Source organism: Pseudophryne corroboree, chromosome 3 (genome assembly GCF_028390025.1).
Source record: "Pseudophryne corroboree isolate aPseCor3 chromosome 3, aPseCor3.hap2, whole genome shotgun sequence".
Classification (NCBI taxonomy): Eukaryota; Metazoa; Chordata; class Amphibia; order Anura; family Myobatrachidae; genus Pseudophryne; species Pseudophryne corroboree.
The window spans coordinates 516816113-516832545 of NC_086446.1; positions in this window are offsets into that span (position 1 = coordinate 516816113).

Sequence of the window (16433 nt, forward strand, 5' to 3'; positions counted from 1 at the left end):
CAGATAAGCAGGTTAGGGTGGGTGGGTGGGTGGGGGGGGGGGTGCAAGTAAAGTCACACAGATGGGTATACCGGAGGGACACAAGTTAGTCACATGTACGTCTAGTCAGTCAATGTTCAGGAGTTCAGCAGGCGGACCGCTTGGGGAAAGAAAATTTGAGGCTTCTGGTGGACCTAGCGGGGATGGCCCTGTAACGCCTGCCTGAAGGAAGCAAGGTAAACATGCTGTGGCTGGGGTGTAGCTGGTCTTTTAGTATCTTTGTTGCACGCTTTTTACCTCTGGACAGGTACAGGTCCTGGAATGAGGGGAGGTCAGCCCCGATGATCTTCCCTGCGCTTCTGACCAACTTTTGGAGCCTGCATCTGTCCCTCACACTGGCGGAGCTGTACCATACCAGTATCGAGGAGCACAGTACCGACTCCACAGTCGCAGAGTAGAAGAGGAGCAGAAGCTTCTGTGGGATGTTGAACTTCCTTAGTTGTCTGAGGAAGAACAACCTCTGCTGCGGTTTCCCGGCAGTGGTGTCAGCGTTGGACCCCCATTTAAGGTCCCGGGAATTTGTGGTCCCTAGAAACTTGAAGGAGTCCACTAGCGATACCACACTGTCAGCAATTGTTAGCGGAGGTGCACTAGATGACTTCTTCCTGAAGTCCACTATCATCTCAACAGTTTTGAGGGGGTTGAGCGCAAGGTTGTTGTGGGTGCACCACTGGGCAAACTGGTCTACTTCCTGTCTATAGACCGATTCGTCCCCGTCCTTGATGAGGCCGATGACGGTGGTGTCATCAGCAAATTTGATGATCTTTACTGATTGCACCTCTGAGGTGCAGTCATTTGTGTACAGGGAGAAGAGCAGGGGTTAGAGGACACAGCCCTGAGGGGCCCCTGTACTAATGGACCGCGCTTGAGAGGTGAATTCCCCCGCTTTCACCACCTGTGTTCTATCTGTCAGGAAGTCTACTATCCAGGAACAGATAGCTTCTGGGACCTCAAGGCGAAGTAATTTTGGGTGGAGGATGCTGGGGACAATTGTATTGAAGGCCGAGCTGAAATCGACAGACAGGACCCTCGCGTAGGTACCGGGAATGTCTAGGTGCTGTAGAATATAGTGCAGGCCCAGGTAGACTGCATCCTCGACACACTGATTCAATCGATAGGCAAACTGTAGGGGGTCCAGTTGAGGGCCAGTCACAGTTTTCAGGTGATTCAAAACCAGACGCTCAAATGTTTTCATGACCACAGACGTCAGTGCTATCGGCCTGTAGTCATTCAGGTTCGTGATAGAGGGTTTCTTGGAGATCGGGACGATAGTAGACCTTTTGAGGCAGGAAGGGACTTTCTGTAGCGCCAGCAATTTGTTGAAGATCTTGGTGAATATGGGGGCGAGCTGACCCGCACATGCTCTTAGGGCAGATGGTGACACTCCATCAGGACCCGGAGCTTTCCTGGGTTTGGCCTTTTTGAACAATGCCTCCACCTCTTCTTAGGCAACTTGCAGTGTCTGGAGTTGGCCATCGGTGTTCGGGGCATCATAGAGGTGATTGAGTTACAGGGGACTTCTTTTGCGAACCTGCAATAAAAGTGGTTCAGTTCGTCTGCTAGGTCTTGGTGCATGGTGGTGGACTTCAATGTTTTCTTGTAGTTGGTTATGGATTGCATTCCTTTCCATACATATATGGGGCCATTGGTGGAGAGATCGTTTGTCAGCTTGTCCGAGAACCGCTTTTTTGCTAGCCTGATTCCTTCAGTCAGAGAGTTCCTAGTTCGGTTGTATAGTACTTTGTCACAGCTGCTATAGGCCTCCTATTTGGCCTGACGAAGTTGCCTGAGCTGGGCGTTGAACCAGGGCTTGTTGTTGTAAGTGCAGTAAGTCTTGGTAGGTACACACATGTCCTCACAGTAGCTGATGTAGGATGTGACAGTGTCTGTCAGGTCATTCAGGTCGGTTGCCGAGGCTTCGAAGACCCCCCATTTCGTGCAGTCAAAGCAGGCCTGGAGCTTCATTTTAGCCTTGTTGGTCCATTTCTTAACAGTCTTGACGACAGGCTTAATGGCTCTCAGCTTCTGTGTATAGGTAGGGAGTAGGTGGATGAGGCAATGGTCAGATAGGTCGAGTGCAGCACGCAGGGTAGAGCGGAAGGCAGACTTGAGGGTATTGTAGCAGTGATCAAGGGTGCGCCCTTCCCTAGTGGGACACGTGACTTTTTGTTTGTACTTGGGTAGCTCCTTGCACAGGTTAGTTCTGCTGAAGTCGCCCATCACTATAAGCAGAGAGTCTGGGCGTTGAGGCAATTGAGGCAAATTCCCGGGGGGAAAAAAGGGGTTACAGTTAACACATAGTATCTCCAGGTGAGGGCTACATGATTTGTCTAGGATCAGGACATTGGTGCACTATTCATCGTTGATGTAGACGCAAATGCCACCACCCTTCATTTTTCCTGAGAGAACCTTGGAGCGATAGGCCCTGAAGAGACCGAAGCCCGGCAGAGACATCGGGTCGTCCGCAATATGGTCGTCCAGCCACGTCTCCGTAAAGCAGAGGACGGTTTGATTTAACCATCTGTGCTGAAGCCTGGATATCACTAAAACCTGCACTGTTGGTGTGCCTTGAGGGCCGCGGTTGGGAATGCCTGCTGTAATACCTGACCCTGCGCTGCCCAGGCAGAGGGACAGTTTGTCAAACTTGTTTGTCAGTTAGCGCACATTCGAAAGCAGTATAAAAGGAAGTGCAGACTGGTGCCCTCGCCGCCGCCACCTCACTAGGGCGCCTGTGCAACAGCCTCTCCTCTGAGCCCAGGTCCTGCTACTAGGGCCGTCATGTGGGCCTCCGTCAATCTCTTGCCAGGGCCGGTGATCCAGTCGCCACCCGGTCTGCGGAGGGGGGGGGACGTGGGTGCTCGGTCATCCACTTCGGCGTCCACAATATCTGCATCCTTGCCACACAGGGCAGCAAGGGCAGCGAGGGCTGTAACGGCCGCTGATCTGCCCGCCGTCAGGCCCGAACGTGGGGTAAGCACCACGGGAGTGCTCCAACTTAGGAGGGCTTCCCTGCTGTATTTGGTCACCAGTGGGGTAGACAAGGGCAGGGGAAATAGGTATTTTGGCTGAGCTGTGTAGCTCTGAGGCAGCCATCTTCGGCGCTATCTTAGACTGTAATCGCTATGCGTTAAACAGCTTTTCTCTGCTTCCTGCTATTGACGGAGCAGGTTACCGTGGAGAAGTTCCTCAATACCCCAGCGGCACACCCTCTCAATGCTTAATTCGCATTACCATACTTTAGCATGGTGAATGCGATTCACGAAGGAACGGAAAGCTCAGCTTTATGCTTCTCCACGGAATTCAGGTTCGCTATCTCAGGATTGCGCAACCTGAACTTCGGTGCGGAGATGGCAGGGAAGCTCAATGCTTCCCTGCTCTCTGCTTGGCCCCTGTGCTGGCTCTGCCCCCCTGACCTCCCAGCAACCACTGCGGCCTGCTGGGAGCACAGAGTCCGGCTCATGCGCAGACAGGACATTCTGGCTTCAATGAGGTAAGTGCTGGACCAAACTGCATCGCTGGACCCTTTGATTCTGCAGCGCATAGTCAGAGAGGTGAGTATACATGAATTGCTAATTATCTAAGCTATATATCGTATCAAACCGATGCGATGTATAGTGATAAGTAACAATTCAGTTTACACTTCATACATGAATAGACCCAAATCCTTCTTATCTAGTAATGTGCGATGTGATCTCTGGAAACCTGGATTTGTGTACAGTCAGTTGGGGGATTAACAGCTCACTTGATAGATAAAGGAGATGTTACAATAATAAGCCCCCAGGCTGTATAAGTGACACCACAGTAGCTGGTTACACACTATAAGATTATCAGGGGAATTCAATTGCAGGTGGGAAATTTATAAAAACTTCAGCTGAAGGACAGAAACTGGGATTCAGAGAATCACTGTGTCTTTTTTCTCGCACCCCCAGAGCAAGGCTGATTTTTCTAAAATAATGAATTTTAGGTAAAATCATCAGGACTTGCTCTGGCACCCCAGGGGTAATCCCCTGAGGACTAATTAATACCCCTTTCACACCAGAAATGCAGGGACAAAACCCGGGAACTCTGCCACGGGCTCATGCAGGGACATTCCCGGGTTCGCACCTTTCATACCAGCATTTGGAGCCGAGACATCCCGGATCTGCACCTTTCATACGGAACCCGGGATGGCCCTGCATTTTCTGAAAATGGGCGTCTCAGAAAAGACACAAGACCAGGAAGTGCCGTGAATAGCCAATCAGCATCAGCAGAGGCAACCCGGGAAGGTGAGACATGTCCCTGCACCATTCACACTGTCCAGGGTCTAGGGATCATCCTGGTCGATTGCAGGGTTGAAATGCAGGGACAGAAATCCCGGGTTTTTGTCCCTGTACCCTTTCACACCAAGAAATATCCCGGGTTGATGCGCGTTGTCAGAGAAGTAGCTTCATGAAGTTAGAATTCTCATATTTCCTATACAGGAGCAAATAGCTTCATCAGTAAGGTGCCGCATCCAGTGTAATAGGTCATGGTTTCTAATTCCGGGTATGACACTTGTAAAATGTGTATCTAAAGTATAATAAAAAGGGTGTGATTTGTAAGGTGCAGGGACCAGTGAGGCAATTGACTACTGATAAGAGAGTAGCAGCTATCAACTTAATTAAATGGTGTCACAGAATGGGAGGAGAGGTGCCCCCTTCAGAGCAGGAGCCCGGCGGCAGATGACTCAGTTGCCTCCGAGAGTTCTGCCTCTGTGTCTACTGCATCCAATGTCTGGAGTTGGTCTCCTGCAGCAGCAGTGAGCATGTAGTGTTGTGTGAATGTAAGTGTTCATGTGAGACCCCCCCCCCCTCACAAGGGCAGGGTACTGGGAGAAATACATATCCCAGCAGCTCTTGAGCCTCCCAGCAGCCCCCTTACAGTGGCAAAATTGAGGGAAGACCACCGGACACGTAAGCATTATTTATTTTGTCACAGGGTTTTCAGCTGTGAATTTTTTTTTTTTTAAACTGGATGCTATCTTTATCAGGAGCGAACACATCCGTGGAAATCCAAAACTGGGCGCAAGGTACACAAGGTTTTTTTTTAACTTGCGAAATCTCACACCCAATTTAATTCCCCGCTATCTGTCCAATCTCCAGAAAATGGACAAAACCAGTTGTTCAGATAAATTGGTTAAAAATAAAAAAGGATTTAACCCAGTGGTTCCCAAACTTTTTGGAATCATGGCAACCTAGAGTATCAGAATTTTATTCACGGCACCCCTAGGCCAAAAATTTCTTAGTGAGAAATGTTGAAATAAATATTAAATCAAAAATTGTGTTTATATGTCATCTTTAGGTTCCATTATGTGGTGAGGAACAAGATATGCTTCTGTTTGTCCACATAGTTTATGATCGGCAGCCACCAGCACTGGTTTTGCCTATTGCATTGACCAGAAATAATTTTGGTTGGTCCTGGACCACCAATCCAAGGCACCCCTGCAAGTGTCCTGGGGCACCCCAGGGTGCCACGGCACACAGTTTGGGAACCACTGATTTAACCAATTTGTCAGAATGACTATTTTTGTCTGTTTTCCAGTGTTTGAAAGCAAATGGTCAGTTGTCATTTGCTCCCATATACATAACCAGATTTTCATTCCAACCAGGAAGATTGGACAGATAATCTTATAGTGTGTATCCAGATTTGGTGTCATCTCATTCCACAATATGGGTTGAGATTAAATGAATAAAGGAGGAATTATCACTAGGGATGACCATCGATTATTTATAGTTAGCCATGGTTTTTGGCCAATGTATAATACTTTTGCCATCGATGGGGGAGAAGTAGATGGTTTCTCTCCATCGATGGCATAACCAAATTATTATTATTTTTTTAGTTATTTTTTTACTAAATGCTGGGACGCAGAGCATAGCTCAACCCCCGACACCCATGAAGCCATTCCCCCAGGCGCTGATTGGCCCGTGGCTTGCTCAATACTAAAGTAGGGGGTAACCATCGATGACTGAAACCATTGAAGGTTTCCTTACAAATGGTTTCCCACCATCGAGGTTATCCATCGATTGTAGCCATTGATAAATAACGCATCCCTAATTATAACAAATGCAAATGAATAAAATATTGAACGTCAGAATGCCAGGGTAACATTAGCTCTGTATTATTATGTTATCCCTGCACTTTGTGCCTGGCTGGGGAGTATGGGATCTATGCTTAGACTAATCAGCATGAGCAGAATAAAGGATCTACATGACGTGGTCTATATGGTCCAAAATGCCTTAAATTCTGACACACAGGACAGTCGCTGCAACAGGTTATTAAGAAAAACAGAACACAAATAAACTCTTCCAAGTGTTCCATAAGAGACTGGGCACAGTGCCTACTTACAAGGCCGGATGAACAATGGGGCAGATGTGACTACAGCACCAGGCCTCCTCATATAAAGGCCCTTTATCATGACAGCATGAGGATGACCAGCTGGCCACATGGTTGGCCATGAATATTAAAGATCACACTGAATCCAGCCCGGCCTACTTATAGTGCACCCTCTATCAATAGTCTTTTTTCGCACAGTCCGCCTGTTTGTAGCTTGGGAAAAGCAACCTAAACATTTGAAATCAAACCAAATCTATGTGATGCACAGCGCCCTCTATTGGTGTCACATTAGTGTTCTGCACAGTACAATGTATGTCGCCATGTGACACGTATAAGGAATTACAGCGCCCTCTATTGCTTTCTCTTACATTTCTTACAAAGTGTAATGTAGGATTACATGTAACTCACATGATGAATTACAGCGCCCTCTATTGGTTTTAGATTAGCTTTCTGCAAAGTGCAATGCATGCTTTCATTAAATACATTCTTGTGACTCTCACATTCCGTCTGGCAGAGGCTCGCTACAGTTCTCTGCAACAGGATGCACAGCAGCTAACATCCATACGGACAGCAGAGAAGTGTTCTATCATCACGCTTAGTAACCCCTGCCCCACCCACTTACTACTCTATTCCTTTTTCATACATACCCCTGTCCTATATTGTCTTGAACTGTAAGTGCCATTTTCTTTTTTGCTCATTTGATTATGTACTGTGTAATGGGCGCTGCGGATCCCTTGTGGTGCCATATAAATAAAGGATGATAATATCGTAGGGAACAGACGTCTGCTTCTCCATATCTATAATGTTCAAGTTGTCTGCTGTTGTCGGGGTCGGTACGCTTATATCTCTGGGGGCCCGCCCCTCGGCTCTCACTTAGAGGAGCACAGTCATATAAGGAGGCATCCTGCACAGGGCCCTCTATTGACTATATATTATTTATGGAAATATGGGCTAGATTTATCAAAGCTTGGGGAGAGAGAAACTGGAGAGAGATAAGCTAACAACCATTCAGCTCCTGTCATTTTTCAAACACAGCCTGTAACATAACAGAAGCTGATTGGTTAGTACTTTATCTCTCTCCACTTTATCTCTCTAAAAGCATTGACAAATCTATCCCTAAGTTTAACACTGAAATATTTATGACTATGTGAAAGTCCTTGTCTCTTTATTTTAAATATGTACATAAGTACATAAGCCTCAACCAAGCTTCTAATAGGTTGTACGGATATAATTGGTCCTGTCTTTGCAAAAATTGTTCAATGCTCTTTACAGACAGGCATATTTCCTGGACCCCTAAAGGAAGCAATTGTTAAAACATCTAATTTAGATCCCGACTGCATGACCAACTATAGACCGGTATCAAACCTTCCTTTTCTAGGAAAGGTTATTGAGAAAGTGGTTGCAAATCAACTGGAAACCCGCCTGACAACCCATGATATTTATGATCCATTTCAATCAGGATTCAGGAGAAGACATAGCACTGAAACAGCCCTGGTGTGTGTGTTAAATGATCTTCTGACGGCAAGAGACTGAGGTGACTGTTCAATATTAATCCTTCTGAATCTCTCGGCAGCATTTGATACCGTGGACCATGGGCTGCTGAATGAGCGTCTGATACATTTTTGTGGACTGGATGGCACAGTCCTAAATTGGTTCAAATCATTTCTCACAGGCAGGTCACAGAGAGTATCGTCTGGATTATACTCACCACCAGTGCCATTGCCATGTGGTGTCCCACAAGGTTCTATACTATCCCCCATGCTTTTTGCAGTATACATGCTCCCGCTGGGTGAAATAATCAGGCGCCATGGCCTGGTCTACCACTGCTATGCAGATGATACACAACTGTACTTGTCCTTTGCTCCGGGCACTGATAACCCAATAGCAACCCTAAATGGCTGTCTAGCTGAACTCCAGGAGTGGATGAGTGCCAGTTGGTTGCGACTGAACCCGGATAAAACAGAGGTCCTTATGATTGGACCGCAACATCAGAGGACAAGACTGCAGCATAGCCAACCAACTGGACTTACACTCGTGGATTCGGAATTACAAACCACTGATCGTGTGCGGAATCTTGCCGTTGTCCTGGATGGTGGCTTGACACTTAAACATCAGATATCAGCCACAATCAAATCCTCATTCTTTCACCTGAGGAACATAGCCAGAATCAAGCACTTAATTCCCTCAGATGATATGCCAAAAGTCATCCACACATTTGTATCATCTCGATTAGACTACTGTAATGCCCTCTACCTTGGTCTCCCAGCAAAAGAATTGCACCGCTTACAGCTGGTGCAAAACACAGCTGCCAGGCTGTTAACCAACCAGCCCCGTTCTAGCCACATAACACCCATACTCTACTCCCTTCACTGGCTGCCTGTAAGATGGCGAATCATCTTCAAGATTGGCTTACTGAGTTTCAAAGCACTACATGACCAGGGCCCAAGGTACCTGAAGCAGCTACTGACCCCATACTGCCCCGCTCGATTACTGCGATCTGTAGATGAAGGACTTTCAGCAGTACCTACAATCTCCCGTAATTCATCTGGGGGTCGAGCTTTTAGTCATGCGGCTCTGACTCTATGGAACTCACTTCCCCGGACAGTGCTTGAGGCCCCAACTATAGAATCCTTCAAATGTAGACTCAAGACTTTCCTGTTTACTCAAGCATTCCCATAATTGTCCCTTTAGTATCTCCATGCTTCTGTATTTTATGAAAATCTGTTCTGTACTTCATTATTTTCTGTACTATATTATGCTATGTATCTGTTAAGCGCCTTGAGTCCTATTGGAGAAAGAGCGCTATATAAATAAAATTATTATTATTATTATTATTATTATTATTATTATTATGTGCAGGCTTTTCTTACATCATTGCTGGCTGCCATTAGATAAAGTAGATAAAGCATTGCTGGGCCATATATTGTACTACTCTCATACACAAACACTGAGACTATACGAGACAGCAGGTTAATAATGCACGTTTTACTATGTACTGTACATGTCACACTACTAATTCTTACACAATGGAATGATTGTGTGACTGGTTTTCTCACTCACAAGTGGTAACACCTTCCTATCTAGTAATGTGCGATGTGATCTCTGGAAGCCTGGATTTGTGTGCAGTCAGTCGGGGGATTTACAGATCACTTGATAGATAAATGAGTTGTTATAACAATAAACCCCCAGGCTGGATAAGTGACACCACAGTATAAGATTAGCAGGGGAATTTAAAACACTTCAGTTACAGAACGGCAAAAGGGGGTTCTGTGAATCGCTGTGTCATCTTTCTCAAGCACCTCCAAAGCAAGTCTGATTTCTATTATAATCGTTAATTTTAGGAAAAATCACCAGGTCTTGCTCTGGCACCCCCGTGTCGGTGTCGGTATCCGTTCACATGGTCGACCATGTTATGGTCGACAGTCATTAGGTCGACCACTATTGGTCGACATTGACATGGTCGATAGATGAAAATGGTCACCACATGAAAGGTCGACACATGAAAAGGTCGACATGAGTTTTTTAACTTTTTTTTTTCTTTTGGGGAACTTTTCCATACTTGACGATCCACGTGGACTACGATTGGAACGGTAATCTGTGCCGAGCGAAGCGGTAGCGGAGCGAAGGCACCATGCCCGAAGCATGGCGAGCGAAGCGAGCCATGCAAGGGGACGCGGTGCACTAATTGGGGTTCCCAGTCACTTTACGCAAAAAACGACACCAAAAAAAGTTAAAATACTCATGTCGACCTTTTCATGTGTCGACCTTTCATGTGTCGACCAATTCCATGTGTTGACCATGTGTCCATGTCGACCATGTCAATGTCAACCAATAGTGGTCGACCTAATGACTGTCGACCATAACATGGTCGACCATTCATACTGGAACCGACAGTGTCACCCCCCCCCCCCCCTCCCCCCATGATTACTACCGGTAAAAATAATGGCTGCAGCGCATTTGTTTAAAACAATGATGGTAGAAACCATCAATGGAATGCATATGCCAGATGGGCAGGTGGGCCAGTCCGGTCACAGAGTTGGAAGGCTGGACGGCAGTGCACAGTGCAGCTCCCGGATCTCTGTTTTTGCCCCCCGCCGCTGGAAGTACCTGTTTGTAATGCATGGACACGGTACACCCCCTGACGTCACCCGGCCCCATAGCCCTGCATGCTAATATGGACGATATATTCCAAATTGGCTTGCAGGTATAAACGAGCTGGCACCAACGATGAATAACCACGGGGTCGCACATTGTTAGTGCCTACACACTGAAAGATATGAACAATTTCTCATTCATTACTGAACGAGATTGTTCATATCGGCCGCACACATTGGCCAGTGTGTAGGGCCCATAAGTCTCTGTGTAGTCTAGATCTGTAGAAACCAGACATCAATAATTAGATTATTAGTTCATGTAGACCAGACTATTGTGTAATGGAAGTAATTATTATCCATTATTTATATGGCGCCACAAGGGATCTGCAGCACCCATTACACAGTACATAATCAAATAAGCTAATAAGAAAGCAGCACTTACAGTTCAAGACAATATAGGACAGGTATAGAAAACCAGGGTTTAGGTGCCATCAAAGGGAGTATGAGATAGTGTAAGTAAGAAAAGGTAAGGCACATAAGGGAAAGAAGGCCCTGCTCTTGCAAGCTTACAATCTAATTGGTGAAGGCCTAATAGACTGGGGTGACACAGAAGGGGTAGACAGTGAGCATAGACAAGAGGGTTAGGAGGAGAGTTGGCTGGGTTTGGTGAAGAAGTGTGTCTTGAGGGGTGGTCTTCAGTTTGCCGACTGTTGGGATCCCGGCGCACAGTATACCGGCGCCAGGAATCCTGACAGCCGGCATACCAACACTTTTTCTCCCTCTTGGGGGTCCACGACCCCCTGGAGGGAGAATAGATAGCATGGAGCGCCACCGTGCCTGCAGAGTGGCGAGTGCAGCGAGCCCGCAAGGGGCTCATTTGCACTCGCCCAGCTGTCGGTATGCCGGTGGTCGGGATTCCGGCGCTGGTATGCTGGCCGCCGGGAGCCCGCCCGCTGGCATACCCTACTACACCCGTCTTGAGAGCCCATTTGAAGTTTTGTAGAGAGGTGGAGTCGGATGGGGAGAGGTAGATAATTCCAGAGATAGGGAGCAGCACGTGCAAAATCTTGTAGGTAGGAGTAGGAGGAAGTAAATCAGTAGGCAGGAGAGATGGCGTGCATTAGCAGAGTGAAGAGGACGGGTGGGAATGTAAAGCGAGATAAGGTCAGAGATGTAAAAGGGGGAAGAGTGGGTGAGGGCTTTGCAGGCACGACAGGCAACAGGGGGAGTCAAAGCGGACACCTGTACCAGGCCCCAAGGGTTAGAGGGCCCCAAGGATGCACCACTTAGAGCCCGCTAGGGATGTGAGCTGTCTTGTCAAAATAGGGCAGCAAGCTGTAGGCAGTGTGAGTACAGCCTCAGAGGGACAGGAGCCTCTCACACACAGTGACTGTGCAGAGCGTGCCCTGCGCCGGGCTTTTCAGGTGGGGTGTGAGGGCCGCATGGTACCTGCTGTGCAGTGTTCAGGTCTGGGTACTGAGGAAGGGCAGTGCAGGTGAGTCTCTCCCCTGGGTAAGAGTGGATTGGTGTGGGGATACTGGGCTTTGGGTTAGGGTGGGAGAGCTGGGTATGCAGCATGGAGTCATTGGGGAGAGACAGATGGTGGGGTGTCTGGGGGAGGAAGGAGAGATATACATATACTTGCCTACCTGATCCTCTCCATGAGGGAGAAACTGCTCTGTTCCTGGACTTTCCTGGTAATATATGATTGCCATCACCTGTGGTGAAACACCTTTCTTATCAATTACCTAGCTCACCACAGGTGATGGCAATCATACATTACCAGGAAAGTCCAGGAACAGAGCAGTTTCTCCCTCATTGAGAGGGTCATGTAGGCAAGTATATATATATATATATATATATATATATATATATATATATATATATATATATTACACAGTTTCTTATATAGTGCAGCAAATTCCATTTAGCTTTAAAATATATAATTATATATACTCTCTGGGGGCCCCTCAGATTTATTTATATTTTTTATATACGTTTGGTGAGGAAGATGAGACGGGCAGCAGCATTAAGGATAGGTTGGAGTGGAGAAAGGCTTTTTTGAGGGAGGCCAGATAGGAGGAGATGACAGTAGTTCAATCTGGAGATGACCAGTGAGTGGATGAGGGTCTTTGTAGCGATCTTTGTTTAACGAGGCTGAAGTTAGCTTCTTATTCGGCCAGCTTCTTATTCACTTCTTATTCAAGCTCCAGATTCTTATTCACTTCTTATTCAAGCTTCAGCTTCTTATTCAGATCATTCAGTTTTCCAAGGGTTAATGAGTCGTGGGCAACAAATTTGACACCTGAAATTCACAGAGTAGGGTCCCTTTCATATGACCCACCTGTATTTAGGCTTGCCCAACGCTGGTTTGGGCATGAAATATGCTGGCAAAGTGGGCACATAAACTATACTTTACCATTTTGAATAAGTAGCTGTAGTTTTGCAAGGGTTAACGAGTCTCGGCCAACAACACACTTGCATATGACCCACATGGATTTTGCCTTGCCCAACACTGTTTTGGGCATGAAATACGCTGGCAAGGTGGGCACATGCACAGTATTATGAATTACTATTTTGAATAAGTAGCTGTAGTTTTGCAAGGGTTAATTGCCATCACCTGTGCTGAAACACCTTTCTTATCCATTAACCTGTTCAACACAGGTTAATGGATAATGTGATGGCAATCCTAAATTAAAAGGGAAGTCCAGGAGCAGAGCATTCTGTCCCTCCTGGAGAGGGTCATGTTGGGAGGTATGCTGTAGTTTTGCAAGGGTTAACGAGTCTCGGGCAACAATTTTGACACCTGAAATCAATAGAGTCGGGTCACTTGCATATGACCCGCATGTATTTTGCCTTGCCCAACACTGGTTTGGGCATGAAATACGCTGCCCAAGTGGGCACCTTAACACTATATCATTTTCTGTCAATCAGGCAGAGGCAGTTGCGGGGTGGGGGGCGTCGACGCTCCCTTTCCAGGGAGGAGACAGAATGTTGCGGGGCAGCGCAAACGACAGGCAGGGCACCGCAAATGGGGGTGGTGTCATAGGCATGATTGCGGCAGCTGTGTTATGTCACATGCAGCCGCCGCAATGGGTAAGATGGCACCGGTTCTCCTGCGGGTGCATCTAAGCTGTGCCGGCAAGATGCATCAATAGTTTTTACGATAAAGCAGAAATTGCGAGGTGATCGCAATTTCTTTTACATCCTAGAGGATGCTGGGGTCCACATTACTACCATGGGGTATAGACGGGTCCACCAGGAGGCATTGGCACTTTAAGAGTTTGAGAGTGTGGGCTGGCTCCTTTTTTCAATAGAGTTTAGGCACAAGGAGGCTGCTGGCAACAGCCTCCCTACTACGTTGGACTTAGGGGGGGAGTAGTGTCCACCCTGCGGGGTCTGAGCCACTATCTCCGCTGACCAGACACTGAGCTCCTGGGGGGATCGAACGTTCACCGCCACAGGGGATCGCTCACCCCAGCAGCATGCCGCCACCCCCTTACAGAGCCAGAAGACTTCGGTTGCAAGTTAGTTACCGCCCCCCCTGACAAGCGGGGACCAGGTATGAAGATGGCGGCATCAGGGTAGGGAGCGCAGTACTAACTGCACTACAGGGCTTAGCGGTACTTGGTGCGGCGCTGAGAGGGGCTACCTGAGCAAGCGCCTACACCCTACACTATGTAGAAAGCCTGTCAGGGTCCCAGGATCACCGCCAGCACATACCTCAGGCCAGTATAAAATTCAAATCAGAGCAGGAAGCAGCACCATGAAAGGGGACGGAGCTTCTCCGAGCGGACCCATCCGCGTTCAGCGCCATCTTTCTGCATGCAGAGACGCTGACAGGGGAGAGCTGTCCCTCCACATCAACTCCAGCTATCTGTACGGTACCAGGGGGTTGTAGAAGGGGGGGGGGGGGGAGGCTGTGTAATAGACTTTGTAACCTATTAAGGTACACAGTTAGCGCTGGTAAGGGGTATCCTTTATCTTAAAAAGCGCTGTGTGTGGGTTAGCTCCAAACTCTGTGTCTCTCTTGGCATTCTCAGTGGGGAAACTCTGCCATTTCCCTGTGTGTGTGGGGGTGTTTGCTGTCTCACAAAAAGCCATGTCTAGGGACTCTGTGCCATATGCTGCAGAGGATATGTCCTCTCAGGATAATCCCATTCCATGTAATAAGGATTGCTGTGGTTTAACACAGATTCCAATGAGAGAAACTGAGTGGTTAACCTCTATTAAGAGTATGATCTCTCAGATTTCTGCTAGGGTAGCACAGAATTAAACTTCAACTCAGGTTTTACAGAATTCTATGGCTGTTTGGTCCAGGTTGGCACCTTCAGGGCCCCATGGCACTCACTCTCAAAAGCGTGCTCTTGCTCAGATTATGCAAGACGACACGGATACCGACTCTAACACGGTAAGCGGTGATGGGGACGTGCTGAGGGGAGTGGCATCTCTTGCAAAGGAGGTGCAGTTGATGATTGAAGCCATTAGAGATGTGTTAAATATTGCTGACACAAAACCTGAGCAGGTTGAGGAAGCTTACTTCACAGATAATAAGAAAGCCTCGCTAACCTTTCCTGCGTCTAAAGGGTTAAATGCTATATTTGAAAAATCCTAGTAAAATCCAGATAAAAAATGACAGATCACCAGAAAGGTTCTGGTGGCATTCCCCTTCCCTGAGGAGGATAGAAAGAAATGGGAAAACCCACCCATAGTTGACGCATCGGTGTCCAGACTGTCAAAGAATGTGGTTTTACCTGTCCCGGGATCTGCCACATTGAACGAACTAGCTGATCACAAAATTGACACTGCGCTCAAATCCATATACATGGCTTCGGGGACGATACTACGGCCTACCATTACCTGTGCATGGATTTCTAAAGCTATAGTAAAGTGGTCTGCAACGTTACTTGAGGACTTGGAACAATGGATAAAAGTGACGTTGAATTGTTCTTACGTAACAGACAGGATTCTTTCGGTATTTACCGTGGAATCCATGAAAGCCCTTGGTTCGATGGCTGCTGGGATATCTTCCATGTCGGTCTCAGCTGCGCCAATGGTCTGCCGACATGGAATCAAGGAGAGGCGTGGAGAACCTGCCTTACACAGGTCAGGCTCTATTTGGGGAAGCGCTAGATGCGTGGATTTCAACGACAACTGCGGGTAAGTCACCTTTTCTTCCTGCAGGTGTGCCTGCTATGAAGAAGCTCTTTTCTTCAGCTAGGTCAAAGTCCATTCGGACTCCTAAATCAAGAAATAACAAGCCGCATAACACCTTCTTTAGAGGAGGGCGGGAAAATCCCAAAATCCTGCTACTGCAGGCTCCCAGGACCAGAAGCCTCCTTCTGGTACATCAAAATCCTCAGCATGACGTGGACCACACGGCCTGGAGGAGGGGCAGGTGGTGGTGAGGCTAAGACGATTCAGCCATGTGTGGGTGTCATCTGGTATGAACCCCTGGGTACAGGACATTGTGTCCCAGGGGTACAGGCTGGAGTTTCAAAAAACCCCGCCTCCCCTATTCTTCAAATCAGGCTTACCAGCTTTGCAGGCAGACAGGGCTATCCTACAGGAAGCCATCCAAAAATTGGAAGGGTCACAGGTCATTGTCCCAGTTCCACCTCATATGCACAACAAGGGTTACTATTCTAACCTTTTCATGGTACCGAAACCGGATGGTTCGGCCAGGCCAATTTTGAATTTGAAATCGTTAAACCCCTATCTGAGGGAGTTCAAATTCAAAATGGAGTCTCTGAGAGCGGTGTTCTCAGGCCTGGAGGAGGGGGAGTTTCTGGTATCCCTGGATATCAAGGATGCATACCTCCACATTCCAATTTGGCAGCCGCATCAGGCTTATCTCCGTTTCGCACTGTTGGACATTCACTTTCAGTTCCAGGCACTGCCATTCGGTCTCTCCACGGCACCGAGGGTGTTCACCAAGGTGATGTCAGA